Genomic DNA, 13,798 nt, shown 5'->3' on the forward strand with positions numbered 1-13,798 from the left:
AACTATCCCTTTAAGAAAGTAAATGGGGTCAATTTTAAAGCATGATGGGAGTAACGAGGGCAGAACTTTGATGTTAGCCATCCTCTGGAAAGTAGCTGATTGCTGCTGCTCTGTCAGAAATCATAGTGACAGGAAGTTCAAGAACAGACATTAGCCCTCAAAACTTTCAAAACCAATTAGGAGTGTGAGGCTTCAGACAAATCCGCTCAAAAGCTCGCCTGGATCTACTGAGAGCTCAGGGGGATGCGTGTTTAGCTCGCTATAAGCATCTAAATCACTTCCTCTGTCTTTCTGTTTTAATAAACAAACCGGTTGTCTTGTATAATCTGCGAAAGAATTAACAGAGTGAAAGACAAATCCAATTACCTTATCCATTTATTGCTAATGCCCACGTGGTGCTAAGTGGCGCCCTGTCAGTGTGCATTTACAATCTGCTATTTGAGAGAAGTTTGAAGGTTTATTAAAACAGAGAGAGAACAAACTTTCGTTCATGCTTGTTTAGAGATAAATGTCAATGTAACATCGACTTACTGGATTATCCTCTTTCATTTGGCCTTCTTTTCTGTCATTACAGTGCGTAGACCTCATTTATTGTCTTGAGATCACATAAATGTGGCCTTTATTTTCATCTGGATCTGGGTCTTGGCTGAAAAGAGAGGAAAAAATATGTCCCTAACCATCCACAACAACTGAATGTTCTGACAATTTTTTAGTTTCTATTTCTGTCCTGTTTGCCCTGATTAGCTCCGCCCACTGCATAATCTCATTGGTCAACAACCTCACTGCACATAACTGTGATTAAACCTCAAATATCTTTGGCTGTGATTATGTCACGTCGCACAGCAGTTTCTCGTTCAGTGTGGACTGACAAATTGCCTGTTGCTGGAAACTTCTGTCTGTTGCTTAGCACACTGTGTAAAGATGCAGTAATTCTGATTTGAACTAAATATTTTGTTTGAGAATGCCATTGTAAGCAAACACTGGAACAGGGCCGAAGCTTCTGGCACAGATATTCTCAGGAGAACTAATCAAAAGAAGGTAAATGCCCAACACATTCTCACAATCTCCAACTATACAGTCTTTTTTTTTAAATCATTTATACGTCTTTTATACATCCTGTCTCTCTCTCTCTTTCATAATCTGTCGTCACCCTTCCTCTGCTCATGGATCTGTCGGATGAGGAGGTGTGGACTATTGCACTCCCGTTAAAAATGATCACTCCGTGGTGTTCTCAGCTAAACACACACCGAACACACACTGGGCCTGACAAGACCATCACCGGGCCGACACTGGCAATATTCCAATTTTAGGCCCATAAAAGAACCCTGTAATGGGGACAGTTTCATTACGGCTGTTCCTGAGGAGAGAGAGGAGGTGAAAAAAAAAATAATATGACCTTGGGCTGTCAGGACAATTTCAGCGTATGCCGTGAGTCCCTTAGCAACCCAAACATGAGCAGTGGGTACCGCAGGACTGAAAATTTGCCTCATTTATGAGATGGGAAGTGAAGGAGCTAGAAAGAAACTGCACAGTCATATGGAAATTAATTTAACAATACTGTATAAAATGAAAACACATAAAAATGAAAGACTGAGAACTTCATTAAATTTTAAATTTAGTTGATGACATTTAAATGTATTCATTTAAATTGTTAAAAAAAATAGTTTATTTAAATGTATTTACAAAATAAGACTTAGAAAAAGAAAGAGGTACAGATTAAATGTACAGAGACAATAATCATTCTATTAACACTCATTAATATTATATTATTATAAATTCATATAATTGTGTATAATAATATTGTGATAGAGGGGCATGGTTTGCAGAACTTTGCACATTTTCGCCACGTTTTAAATAAGAAACCTTTTCATAATCCTCCATTATAATGCATTTTAATTGCCCCAAATCATTGTTAATGTAGGCTATATAAAGACTTCATCTTAGTCTGTATTGTACATTTTACATCCTAGTCTGTAAGACTGTACTACTTTTTTTACGCAATCCTTTAAATTGCTCACTTTACGTCTTAATATAGTCAAGAAAATCTGAAAAATATTTGTAGCAGAATGCTGAACACATTTACAATTTATTATTGTTTCAGCTTATATAGAGGTCTATGTTTGAATGAATGTTTTGGTGGAGCTTTGCCCCACCTGCCCTTACAGACGAGCCGTGGCTATTGGTTTCAAAGGTAATTTACTCATTTTGATTGCGAATGCCACAATATTGGTGTTTATATGCGGACTGTAAACTTTTAGCCCAATATTTCGTATGTTTGCAACAAAGGAACAGCAATACTGTCAGCTGAAAACACTGTGAAGCTGTTTCAGACATAGCTTACATGAGCGCTGCACTCTCTGGATCAGCGGCAGCGCGAAAGCAGGTTTAAATTCATATTCCGTCATTATCGTAACTTTGAAGGTTTAATAGACTGCAGAATTGCTGTCATTTAGGAATAAAATCGCGAGTATGTTTGAATCGAGATTGCAATATTTTAATGATTAATCGTGCATGCATATGGACCTGTAGCCTATGTATTTTTGTGTATCCTATTTGTACCAGACCTCAAAAGTTACCCGGGCCCAGGCCCAGGCGGCCCCCGGTTCCGCGATCCATGTTCTCAACATGGTCACCGTGATTTTGCCAAGTAAGACATGTTCCTGGATCAACATCTTTGTTGATCCTGGAACAACATTCCAATCAACCAATCAGATTTGAGGGACAAGTTTACCGTTTATGTCAAGTTTAGGCTTGCAACCAGGGTTAGGTGCTTCTACATCAATGTTATTCGCTTATCTTTCCCCTCTGATTTTAGGGATAAGTTATGGGTAGGATTAGGTTTAGGGGTAGGAATAGGGTTAAGACTAAATTTTCAGACTGGAATGTTGTTCCAGGATCAACAAAATATGTTGATCCAGGAACATGTCTTACTTGGCAAAATCACGGTGACCAACATATGCAAATATAAAATAATGAAATCTAAAGTCACTATGAAACCACTTTGCAACCAACTTTATATCTATAACGACACATTTCTGGGTAGAGACTTGGATCACCTCAGCTGCGAATGTCATGCGACTGTTAACATCATGACAACTCTGATTGCTTGATGGCACCATACGAATGTACACAGTCCTAAGCCTTTAGTGACTATGAGCTGTGATGTTAAAGACTGCAGACAAGAAAAACTAAAGCTACAACACCATGAGACTTAACACTGCCTCTCTGAAACACACCAAATCAATTAAAAGTTTGGGATCCTCTCACTTTTGTTGCTTTCTGGTAAAAACCAGTTTGGTTTGGAGATCTGAGTGGCGTTTGGACTGAAGTCTGATCACTTGTGCTCTATAATGTGGGATTATCTCTACATATGTACTTTGGTGGCCATATGTTGAACAGCTGGAAGCTCATACCATAGAACAGCACTATGGTCTGACAGAAAACCAATCAGAAATGGCAGACAGATGTTTTTCATTTCATCAATGAGGACTCATCCAAGCATACATACAGCTGTTGTATCTGAAGAACAAACTTTAGTTCAAACATATGTTTACTTGAGTGATGAAGACAAACTACTTTTAATACTATTTATCTGAGTTTGTGTGTCACGAGTTGTGCTGTACTGAAGCAACGACGGTGATGAGTAACAAAAATTTCCCTTAAAATAATCCACAAATGAAAACTCAGGAGATCGCAGGAGAATAACATACAACCACATTAACACTGATGATACCAGACAAAGAACTGAACAAAACACAGTGTGTGGGACCTGGTTAACAACCAGGGAAACTAACTAGAGAACTAACTGTATGTTTACACGGTAACGATGTACTAAAAATGGAAAAGATTTCCCCTTGAGTTTTTCGTATACAGACAACAACGTTGTCACAACGAAACCCATTCACACGATTCCGCAAAAACGATAAAAAAAAATGATTGCCGATGTCACTTTGTAAAGAAAAACTACATGCCTATAGACTGAACATGTAATACGCCTCCGTATGACGTCACAGTTTCACAAATTCAAGTTTTTGTAGTTTACACAGAGACAATAATGGTCTCTTTTTCAGAAACTTGCACATTGAAACCTGTTTTCAAAAGTTTGCATTTTTAGACCGCCAAAACACTGTTGTCATGTAAATGAACGACCAAAATGCATTTTTAGTTGAAAACGGTGTCGTGTAAATGGCCCCTAAGGCAGGCAAAACAGGAACACAGACAAAACTAAACTAAAACTTAACATAATCATTACATTGTGTATGTATCATCATTATTTAAAGGAACAGTTCACATAAAAATAAAAATGTAGTCATCATTTACTCACTCCCATGTCATTCCAATCTGGTATAACTTTCTTTCTACAATAGAAACAAAAGGAGGACATTTATATATGGACAATGTTTATGATCCTTGTATGATGCTTTTACACTCCATTTTAATTTAAAATGTGTCAGTCCCCATTCACTGCATGAAAAAAGCAACTAGTATGTTATTCACAGAAGGAAGATGTTATAATTGCCTGAAATCATTATGAGTGCCATTTCAGTGTGTTCATTGTACTGCCTAGGGCATATAATTATTAAAACAAAGCTCAAAATGACAAAAAAAAAAAAAAAAAAAAAGCAAGAGAATGCCAAGATACACCACAAAGTGAAGCCACGTCCATCTGAAGGCTATAGTTAAAGTGAGAGAGTTTTCTCAGTTACTCAGTTTCTGTGTGAATCACAGGGGACATGTCTCTAACACATGTTAATGGATCCTGGCATTTCTTTGAACTTGTGATCTCCTCTCTCCCACTTGCTGAGAAGAAAGGAGGGGAAGGAAGGAAGGAAAATATCTATCTATCTATCTATCTATCTGTCTGTCTGTCTGTCAGTCTGAATGTCTGAATGTCTATCAACTGTTTATATATCTGCCTAACAATTTAACTACTTCTATCTATCCATCCATCCATCCATCCATCCTGCTGGATCAACATCTCTGTTGATCCTAGAACAACATTCAAATCAGATTTGAGGGACAAGTTTACAGTTTATGTCAAGTTTAGGCTTACAATCATGGTTTGGTGCTTTAACATCAGTGTTATTCACCTATCACGTCCTTCTGATTTTGTCTAAAAGCACTTCAGCAACCATTAAGAAACATTCTGAAAATTTCCCCAGCAACTAATCCAAACACCCTGGCAACCACCTAGCAACACCCGTGCAACCACCCAGAATACCAACCTATAGACCAGTGGTTCTCAACCTTTTTTCCAGGAGACCCCTTTTTAACATTCAAAATCCTTAACGAGAATGAAAATGTAAATCCATTCTCTGTCAGTAGGTGGTGCTTTTGTAACAGCAGAAATAGAGCTGTTCCCCCGGTAACCCCATAAACAAAACAGAGCTGCACTTATAAACACAACGCGTTACACAGAGGGACGATGAAAAGAAAATGCCATCAAAACTTTTTCTTAAGGCAGTCAGTTTCCTTCAGACTTTAATTCATATAATTTTCCTTCAGAACTTCTTTCCGCCATTTTTTCAAAGGAAACCTACACTGCACACCGTATCTGCGTGAGTGCTTACTTTGCTTAATACTGAACAGTATTTACCTTGAGTTTTTTAAATCCTGGCAATCAAATACAGTTTTAATGATGATTAAAATATAATACTAACTGTCGACAAATTGCATCGTGATTTATTGTCAAACTTGTAACTGTTTCCTCACTAACCCTCAAACTACAGTGAGCTTGGCGACCCCTCACAAATCTTTAGCGACCCCCAGGTTGGGAAACACTGCTATAGACCTTCTGCGTCAGAGAAACAAGCGTGTGGCCATCTTTTTGATTTTGTGTTTGAACTTCTGTTTTTGCATTAGATTTGTATATTTCAATGGCATCGCTGTCAAAGAGTAATAAGCTGGTGAAGTGGATTAACTGATTGTAGAGTTAACAAAAGTTATCATGAGCATTGTAATGTTTGAAGCTGATGTCATAACAAATGTCAGACCGGGAAGATCTATTATTCCGTAAGATCTTACCTTCATGCTTTGAAAATACAAACCGGAACACGGAACACAAAGATCTATAACACCCTATCAAAGCCCTAGAAACCACCCAGAGTACCCTTGCAACAACCTTAGCAATACTCTTGCAACCCTCCAGAACATTGTAGCAACCACCTAGTAGCCTATCAACTATCTAACATAGTTATGACACGTAGTAATCTAGTCTCTTGTAGACATTGATTTAATATGCTTCAGGTTCAGGATTAAGCTCCTTTGGTTTACAACACACGCACAGTTGCCACTCATCATCGAGACTCGATGGCCTTGACCTCTGCTCTTTTGTGCCATGTGTACGTGTCAATGCGAGTTGGGTTATCAATCTTCCTCCGCTATTCCATGGCCAATCAATCTTCATACGCATGGTCATCTGTCCATCCATCCATCCTTCTTTCAATTACCTCTTCCTGGGATTGGTTGGCTCCAAATCTCCAGACTTATTACTGATTCTAGCTGCTTGTCCATCCTGTCTTCCACATCTTTTTCTTTGACAGTTGACCTCCACCGTCTCCAACAGACCCCTGATTTGTTATCGGCATCTGCTCATTGTAAGCCCAAACTATGAAGAAAAATCCATGCTATAGATATGTAAAAAAACGTTTTTCAATTTTCCTAACAAAGCCTCTAAAAAGCCCTGTGAAACAAGCAGTCCCCTCTCAATGTTAATGCCGCTGTTTTGTTCTGACCCTCACGCCGGATTTGAATTTCTCATCATGTGGTGCGATACAATTGTTGACAGCTTCTCACTCTCTCCATCAAGGCGCGTATTTCATTCCAAGTGTCGTTTCTTGCACTTTCTCTGGTTTCAAAGCATCTCTCACTTATGGGAGGCTGCAGGTTTTGGCAGGTGTATTGCTTCAACACGGGTTCTTTGGAAGAGAAGAGTGAAGGCGATCAAGAGATCATTCTAAGCCTCTCCTGTAGATGTGAAAGGAACAAAGTGTGTACCTCTCAGGAAAAGTAAAGAACACGATTGTAAGTCAGCCAGATTTTATCATCGTGATATCCGCTGTTACCACCAACCTGCCTCAATGGAAAATCCATGAACTGCACTTCTAAACTCTGAAGCATCCATGGGACAGCAACACAGAGAGTTCTTTTTGAATAGTTTTCTAAGCTTGGTAAGAGTTTGGTGAAAACAGTTCAGTCACACGATTTTTTTAAAAACAGTTTTTTTCTTTGTTGTTGTTTGTTTCTTTCTATTCTTGGCAAAATAGCTGCTGTCTGCCTATCTAGACAGCGAGGGGCCGCTCTCAGATGACGCGTTCTTGTATTTAACAAAAGTTAAACAGAGCGCAATGAAATGGAACAAAATGCAGGCATCTCGAGATGTGTTTTGGGTTCAATTATTTTTAACTTGATTTAGCATAAAAAAATACAGTGCTTGCGGAGCTCCACACTGAAAAAAAAAGCACAAAAAAGATTTTGACATGTGTGACAATTGCCACAAACTGAAAATAGATGATATACTTAAATGTCTTGAGTTGCTTCACTGTGTATGTCTAACAATACTACATTTATTGAGTAGTATTGACTATTTTTGATTTTTGAGTGAAAATAATCTAAAATACTTAAAACAAAACCTATTAAAAAAATTACTTGCTTTATTCCCAAGGAATTTACCTTGGTATTGAAGCTTCCAGTACACACATATAAATATAAAAAGACACATAAAAACATTTAAGAAAAAAAATATATATATATAAAGACTTGTTTACAAAGATTGTGTCTTGAACATAAATGTATCTTTTCTTCCTTGACTAGCAGATTGACAGATTTCACTTGTTTTTAACTCATTTATACTTAAAACAAGTGAGAAACATTTGCCAGTGCAGTATGACAAATTATTATTATTAAAGATACATTATATAAGGTCTTACGAATATGCAGTGTTGTTTCTCAAATAAATGCCTTGTTTCAAAGATATTTTAACTTGCAAAATACACAAAAATGAGTTTTATTTGCTGTCTAAGAAGTACACAGTGAGACAACTCCCGACGTTTGGGAACAGAGCTTATGAATGAGGTCTGCAAGAGGATTTAACAGTTCACTGGGCTGTTTTTGAACTCATCAACGTGTATTCATGTCTATAATCATATAAAGAAATAACATAGTGTTGTGTGTGTGCACTGTTGTAATTGATTGCTTTGTCTTTCCCTTTGTACCTTTTGTTCAAATTGCCTGGTAAAGTTCAATGGAACGAATCAGACCAAATATCGCTCAGGCCTCTTGCTCCTCTTCCCCTCTGATTGGCCCACAGTCCAGACAGACAATAACAGAGGGATTGTCTTCACCTGATGATAGAGAAACGGTTTAGTTTTTCTCAGAAAGTCAGCTTTGTTAAGTTTTGATTTCCAGCGGCAATGCCCTTAAAAAAGGTACTGCTTTTCTCCACATGAGCGCAAGCAATTTTGGGCCTGTTGGTACAATTGACTGATGTGGTTTGACAGTCCGTGATCCAATTTTTTGTCAGTTTGTTTCCTTTTTTTCTTGCACGTGGATCAGAGAGACCAAGAATGAAAGCATTTCCAATCTGTCTTCAACACAAATCTGATTCCTCTACATCTGTTCATCAAAATGACCCCCTGTGGATGCCATTTCAAATCTTCCTCTAACAAAAATCAATCAGATCTTTGGCAGAACCATACGCATGTAACAAGTTTCACAAATATGTTATTACAAAGAAACAGATTAAGTCTACATCACTATTCCATTTGTCTTTCTTCTAAGAGCGTATTACCACGACCCGCTTTTGACCGAATGTAACATTGATTCTTTCACCTGAATCAGTCAAACATCACCTCCTCTCAGCGTTCACAATACATATTATTCTCTGCTGTACTATAGCTCTTTCTCTTAGTCAGTTTGCTGTCAGTCCAGATTCAGTGGACGGGTGTACCAGCTGCTCACCAGGCTGTTGCTCAGATCGGTGGGGAGGAGAGAGACGGACGTCAGTTCTCTGTGTTTCACCAGTTTGCTAATTGTTCCGAATGCTTTCTGTCACCTAATTATGCTTCTATCAAAGTAATGAATTCTCTCTTTATTCTTTTAATGCCAAGCTGTGAAAAGAAAAGTCAGGAAACGAACAAAGACTCCTATCCGAGAGAGCAAAACCTCTCAAACTAAAAGAGGTATCTCGTGTAGAGATGAAACGCATCGTTGAGTGATCATGAGGATCAGATGAATGAAGTACAATGTGGACTGCAGGTTTAGCTCTTAGTAGGAGACACATTAGAGATTCCTAGAAACAGGTTTTTTTATAAAACCATATTTAAAGCACTAATTACTGGTGCTTTAAAGATCCAAGAAACCATCATATCCATCTGGAGAACCCACTTCTCACAGGCAAAATTATGTCTCTGATCTGCACATTTGGTCTAGAGAGGTCTAAAGAAGTGAAGTGATTCAATTCAATCAGTATACAATACAAACAATGGGCCTACTAATATTAATGGGTCATTGATGAGTAAGGTTTCTAAAAGTGTTAAAAAAAAAAAAAAAAAAAACATAATGGAAATATGGTAACACTTTAGTATAGGGAACATGTATTCACAACTACGACTTTTTCCTCAATAAATTCCTAATTTACTGCTTATTAATAGTTAGAAAGTTAGTTGTTAGGTTTTGGTATTGGGTAGGATTAAGATTGTAGAATAAGGTCATGCAGAATAAGGCATTAATATATGGTTAATAATTACTAATAAACAGCCAATATTCTAGTAATATGCATGCTAATAAGAAACTAGTTAAAAAACCCTAAAATAAAGTGCTACCGGAAATATAATTAAGTTTTATTAACTGATAACAATGAGATTTTGTGATTTTTATAATCAATTAACTCTACTTTTGTAATTTTTTACAAGATGGACAACATTTGTCACCAAAAAAGTCATTCGGTTTAAACAAAATTTCAGTTTTACCGAATGACACTTTTGGTTATACCAAATGACGATATTTTCAAACAGTGCTAACAGGCTGATATCTAGCTAGCTAGCTAACAAAAGGACAATCAAACATTTTATATATAGTACAAGTTTTGAAAATATTACAACATTTTCCATGTTTTATAGCGGTTGTACCGAATGACCTGATGTTTTAGGACATGCGTCTGAACAAGTGAAAACATTAATTTTTCAAATAGTTAAAAGAGTTAGTTACTTTGCTTCACGACCATGTGGTCCTTTGCAGGTGTCTGAATGATGTCACATCCTGTCACATGATACTGACCGCATGACTTGATCCAAAATGGTCCCTTTATATTGGTTACTCCGCATGACATCAATGAAATTCATTTTTCAGGACATTCTTTCTCATATCAAAGCAACAACTTTTATATACAACATAATTTTAATACCATTTTGCACTATGTTGTTCTAAAATCATGCCAGAATAAATAATATATACCTTTATTACATTTTAGGATATTTTAATCACAAATTAAATTGCTGTATTTGCCTTTGGACAGTTAAACCGAATGACCTTTTGACACTTCAAAATCTTTAAAATATCTTTATATGTAGCAAAATATAATTAAAACCTTTTGGATTCAATAAAATAGATCTAGTTGTACTACCTTACATACTTTGGATGTCGTATCTTTGTTTTTTATTATTATTAAAGCCTTTGGAAAAAAAATGACCCGTCACGTCATTGACCCTAATACCTTTTAAATGGTGTTTGGCCAAACAGATTACAGGAACTAAAAGTTACAACGATTGCATGTGACAAAGAATGTTTGAATCTCAAAAGAAGCATGAGAGCATCTCGAATTACACCATAGAGTGCATTAGTGCCCACTTCTTTAGCAGTCTTGGTTCTGGAAGCATTTTTACCATTCACTCTTTCCATAGAGATAAAAAAAAAAAAAGTCTTAATTAAAGAGTTATAAGCCATAAACCAACCAGCTATGAGGTGAATCACAACATTAATAACTTCGATTTGAAGCAAAAAAGTATTTGAAAATCTGACAAAAAGACAAAAGGCACAATACTTTGTACTTAACAACTGTAATAAAGCAAAGAGCTACAATTCCATGAAACACTACAAATGATATCAAATTAAAAACAATGGAGAAATATAAAACAGTCCATTTAAAAAGCTGAAATAATATGGGCTGATACAAAAACATATACGATTGATTCACAATATTGTAGTTATTGTTCAAAATTAATTTCCCCTATAGAGAAATTAAATGTGAATTTTATTTCCGGAACCCGACTGTTGCAAGAAAATGTTTCTTAAGATGAAACCTAAATCTATGGTATTGCAAAGAACTCTTGAAGAACCTGTACATGGTTGAATTTTCATTCTTATTGCAGTGTAAAAATGATCAGAAGACACTCTAGATGAAACCACTGAACGTTTATTCTGCTGATTGTTTTATAATAACTTTTGTTGAGTAATGCATGTGCAGTTTACTAACTTTCTTTTTTCTTTATTTCTTTCCATCACCCCTCTCCTCCATGTGTTGACACTTGACGTGTATTCATTTGTTCTCAACAGTGTTTTGATATACACAGTGGGTGTTTCCTGTAATGAATAATAATCACTTCAGAACAGGATCTCACCTCCACACACACATAGCTGATGAGATACACTTCATTTTCACACTGGCAACGTGTGGCAATATATGCTTGTAATTGTGTTTTGTGGCAAGACGCCCAAAACAACACCCCGACTAAAAAATTATTTCTTACAAATAATTTTTTTTGTGTGTGTGTTAAATGTTAATGCTACCCATTGACAAAAACCTGTAAACAGGTGATTGCTTATTTACTGTATTATTCACATTTAAGATTTCTGGCACATTCACACATTTATTTCTGAAAATAGCTTTGTGAATTGCTTAAAGAGATGGTTCACCCAAAAATGACAAAAACTGTGTCATTATTTACTTTCATGCCATTCTAAATCCTTGAAATTTTCGTTCATCTTTGGAACACAAATGAAGATATTTTTAATGAAATCTGAAGTATTTCTGTCCCTCCATTTAAAGTCCATTCACCCAAAACTCTGATGCTTCAAAACGTAAATCTTTTTCACCATCATCACTTTATGATGAATGCATTTAATTTAGGCATTAAATCACATAAAGTGAGTTATTGAGAATTTTCATTTTTAAAATGTTCATTTAACTATCCCTTCAAAGCCCTGTTCACACCACAAACAAAGTGGCTGCATTCAAAATCGCATACTAGTACTTGTTTTATGTACTTACTCAGCAACCACTCTAAAAGAGTGTTCTATATGTGTGTAGTATAAATGTAATCCGGACATACTACATTCGCCATGTTGTCACTGTCATGTGACCTACGGCATCAGCTGCATAGTACTAGGAAGTATGCGATTTTGGATGCAGCCAGTGTCATGATCTCATACATTTCAATTGAGAGCTAGTGATTTCGGGTGACACAAACGGCAGTGACCGCTGGCAACAGGATGATGGCGTGTCCAACGAGGCAACAAATTTGAGAAATGTTTAACTTTATGTAAATGAAGTGCGACTTTTGGGGGTGACAACTAATAGAAGTGAAGACTATGTCGGTGGGGCTCACACATCATCCATCTTGAGTGCAAGCAAGACAGAACAGATAATTTATGGAGCGATTTCACTGTTCTATACGACTTGTCTGTAAATACATACATTGGTATAATAAAATGTTGTGTGAAAAAGTCCCTGACGGCAGTCTCAGTGAGTTTGCCTCATACATTGATAGTTCTTGTTGATTATATAATGCAATGAGCAGTTTAGCACTGATGCAGTTCTTCAGCATGATGTTCTTTATTAGGGACAAGAAAACTGATTTTTTTTTTTGTAAAATTCGAATGATGTTTTGGAATTTTTTGGCAGTATGAGTTAAAATTGTATTTTGATTGTTCATCTGGTTAATGCACTAGTACTTCTGTAGTTTATATAACAACTCTCTCCCAATAATATTAGAGCGAAAGCACTAGGAACAATCACAAGTGACAAAGGTGGTGTGAATGAGGTTCAAGACATTTTGAGCTTGCTTTGGTGAAATATCAGACACTTGCTACCCTTTCTTCATACATTAACACATTCCTTATTTAAAGGGATAGTTCACCCAGAAATGAAAATTCTGTCATCATTTACTCACCCTTAGGTTGTTCCAAACCTGTATAAATTTCTTTGTTCTTTTGAACATGAAGATATTTTGAAGAATGTGAGAAACTGAACAGTTCTGGGGCACCATTGACTTCAATAGTATTTTTTATTTTTTTTTCCTACTATGGAAGTCAATGGTGCCCCAAAGCAGCCTGTTTACAAACTTTCTTCAAAATATCTTCCTTTTGTGTTCAGCAGAACAAAGAAATTTGGAAAAACTTGGGGGTGAGTAAATAATGAATTTTCATTTTTGGGTGAACTATCCTTTTAAGACCTATTAATATGGATTTAAGAATCTATGCTCTTTTCTAAAAACCTGTCACAGTGCGTTCTGGGATTGGCTTTTTCTTAAAGGAGTCATAAACTGAGAAATCAACTTTTCCTTGAGTGTGTTTATGAGATGAGGAGGAGAGAATAGCAATACAGGACTAAAAATAACATTACTTTTCAAAGGAACCTAATGCTGGGAATATGGTTATTTTCAACAATGTGAATGTCTCAGTTGAGCATTATTTATTTGTATTTGGTACAATTCACTGTGGACTCAACAGTAATGCAACAACATGTAAGTAACTGTGTTCATTCTAATGCCTGATCTGATATGTAATGTTTCATGTACAGTCA

The sequence above is a fragment of the Ctenopharyngodon idella genome, chromosome 11, assembly GCF_019924925.1.
Source record: "Ctenopharyngodon idella isolate HZGC_01 chromosome 11, HZGC01, whole genome shotgun sequence".
NCBI classification, from domain to species: Eukaryota; Metazoa; Chordata; class Actinopteri; order Cypriniformes; family Xenocyprididae; genus Ctenopharyngodon; species Ctenopharyngodon idella.